At 40.8% G+C, this 3,023-nt stretch overlaps 1 long non-coding RNA gene across 1 annotated transcript; it reads left to right on the forward strand.

Annotated features, from left to right (window-relative positions):
- Positions 1-530: 530 nt before the first annotated feature.
- Positions 531-1,692, forward strand: LOC125799067 (uncharacterized). The gene is made up of 2 exons (XR_007437890.1): positions 531-739; positions 996-1,692. It is a non-coding gene; the product is annotated as an uncharacterized LOC125799067 (long non-coding RNA).
- Positions 1,693-3,023: the final 1,331 nt, after the last annotated feature.

Genomic DNA, 3,023 nt, shown 5'->3' on the forward strand with positions numbered 1-3,023 from the left:
TGGGTAGATGGCGCTCTCTCCCCATCACACTTAAGGTGGCGCTGGGCGGCACGAGGCGTCTGTGAGCGGATGAATCGGAACCGAGCCGCTGTGCTTTCCTCTGAGCGCGCTAGCTGCTCAGGCAATGATTCATCAGCAGCAGCTCGAAAAAAGGGGTGACTGACTTCACACGTGTCGGAGGAGGCGTGTGCTCGTCCGCATCCTCCAAGGGTGACAGGCGTCACCGGTGATGGGGACGCACAAAGGGGTGGGACAATTGGATATCCAAATTGGGAGAAAATGGGGAAAAATCTGAAATAAAATTATAAAAAAAAGCACTTCAGAGAAGCTGAGAATTGTACTTTTAAAACAAAATTTGTAGAATTGGCAGCTATTCTTTTTTTTTTCTTCTCCTGTAAATTCCCGGCTGGGGCGACCCGGGTCTTTCTGTGTGGAGTTTGCACGTTCTCCCCGTGTCTGCGTGGGTTTCCTCCGGGTGCTCCGGTTTTCTCCCACAGTCCAAAGACTAATTGTGAACTTTGGCTTCATTGCCAAAGTATAGTAAGTATGGTTGTTTAATTGGGGGTTGTGTAGTGTAATATATCTCCTGGTTCTAGAATGTGTTTATTGATTATTATTAACAATTATTATTTATATAATGGTGTTAATATTGAACTATCTGCTTTAATTTTAGCACAGACTGAGTATTGTCCAGCCTTCCTTCTCCACTTGTGTTGGAGTGTAGCATTCTACAATTTAGGTGGGTGTTTTTTTTAATCATTTCATGACTCTGAGGGTTTCCTATAGCTAGGCTATCCTAGTGATTGAGTAGATTGATTAATGGGTATATTTGAATTTGCACTGAAAATAAAGTAGTATAAGGGTTGTACTTTTACTGTATTAAAATCTTAAGAACTGTGCTGTTTATAACTGGGGGGTAATTTTGCTATTCTTTAAACTGCATTTGCTATGTTTTGGAGTATTGAGGAATAAAAGTGTTGTGTTGTCTGTTGCAGTGGAACTGGGCCTTGTTGCCTGTGAGCCACTGTTTTCCTCCTACCACGTTTTTATTTAATGAACACTGTGCAATATCTCTGAGCCATCTTGTTTAGTTGATTGTGTACTGACCATTCAGCAGTTCTTTGTGAGCTCAGTATTTTTACTTGTGTTTACTGTGTTTTAGATAGACACGGTTTCTAATATCCCCTACTGGGCCTTAGGTATGTAACTAATAGTGGTATTGGATACTGACTCATGGTGTTTTGTTAATTTGGTGTACACCTGTAGCATCCTTTATTTGATGTCAAAACTAGTTTTGTTTGTAGAGTGATTTATTTTGTTTGTGGTTGTTTTGGTTGCTAGTGTGCGTCATAACACAGATTTCTTTATTTATTTATTTATTATTTTTTTCATTTGAGGTGAATGATTTGTTTTCAATAACTGAAGTGTTGCAGGTGTTACACTCTTTTGTTTATTTTCTTTTTGTTGTCAGGGTCAGTAATAACATTATTCCCTCCATTTTTGGAGTTTTTGGTTGATGTAACCATAATTGCTGCTATTGTTTAACTGAAAGTGCCAGAATTTCTCTTTTTATGAAGCCTTTGTCTGTATTATTATAATTGCTGTTATTAGCTAACTGAAAGGGCCTTAAAGTATTTTATGCTTGTGTCCTGCTGATTTTATACAATAAATGATATATTTTTGTTAATCAGCCTTGATTCTCATTTATTTGAGGCAACCTTTGGGGATCCCTTACCCTGTATGATAAATTAGGGTGGCGTAGTCTAAATTGATTGGGTGTTGGTCTGGTTCCCTACATGTAGTGGGAGCGACTCCACAGGCTAATTCAGGCTAATTGGATGTCGGATAAAATTGCCTCTTAGGTGTGAGTGTGTGAGTGAATGTGTCTGTATGTCTGTCTGTGTCTGTCTGCCCTGCAATGGATTGGTGGCCTGTCCAGGGTGTATCCTGCCTTCCGCCCGATGCCGGCTGGGATAGGCTCCAGCCCCTCCAGACCCCCCCTCACCCCCCACACACACACACCCTCACTTAGTGTTAACCCAAAAGTGTCCATGGTGAGTGTGGTGGTGGTGCATCACAGACACTTTAAAGGATGTGGAAAGTTTGTCACAGCACCTAAGTGACACATACTGAACATCCTTAGAGCATCACTATTAATAACAGAATGTATGTGTGTTGAGTTAGAGCTGGAGATAAAACTAAACTAGCTGCTTTTAAAAGTGTGTTTTTTTTTTGTTATAACCATTTAACAATTCAAAAACTTTAGTAAGTTTTTGCATTCCATTGAACTAGTTTTAATATGATTGTTGCTGTGTCATTTGTGTTTCATCAACATTTTGGGCTCTGTTTTAGTGATCTATATCGTACTGATCAATTACACATCACACAGCTTTATTAAGGGCGTGTCTGTGAGTCTTTCGTATCATAAAGTAGCAAAAAATACGTCTTGCACAGCTCGAAATGCGCAAAACTAATGTACACATTATTGTAATTAATTAGAAGTGTTTTTGGATCAGTGTGCCAGTTGTCAGTGCCTTTAAGAGGCAGGTGAGCTCTGACTTTGGTGCGTCTCAGCAGAGGATAAGGACCTGCTTGTTCACGCTGTGAAGCTGCCAGTAGCTCATTTGAGGAAACAGTAATGTTATTTTATTCTTTATTCTGGTTACTGTTAAGGTAAAGGCGGGTTTGCGCTCTGCAGCGCGTTCATGTGTGTGTGTTTAATAAGGGAGGGTGTACGCCGCTCCTGCTTGCAAAGATAGGATTGGGTGGCTGACTGTTGAATGTTGTCAGGGTTTTAATCAGTCAGTGGCGCACCTGTATTTCCCATCACCAAGATAGAAAGAATCACGCCAGATATTTTCGTCAACACACCTCACTTCCAGACCACCACGCCCATCAGTGTAGATATATTCATAAACACAATTTTAATTGCGCGGGGACAAGGTGTGAAAATAGACTGTTGACGGGTTGTAAAATAGCAAAGAGCATCGCAACATGCTTCGCACAGGGTGTATGATAGGGCT

This window comes from Astyanax mexicanus, chromosome 2 (genome assembly GCF_023375975.1).
Source record: "Astyanax mexicanus isolate ESR-SI-001 chromosome 2, AstMex3_surface, whole genome shotgun sequence".
NCBI lineage: Eukaryota > Metazoa > Chordata > Actinopteri > Characiformes > Acestrorhamphidae > Astyanax > Astyanax mexicanus.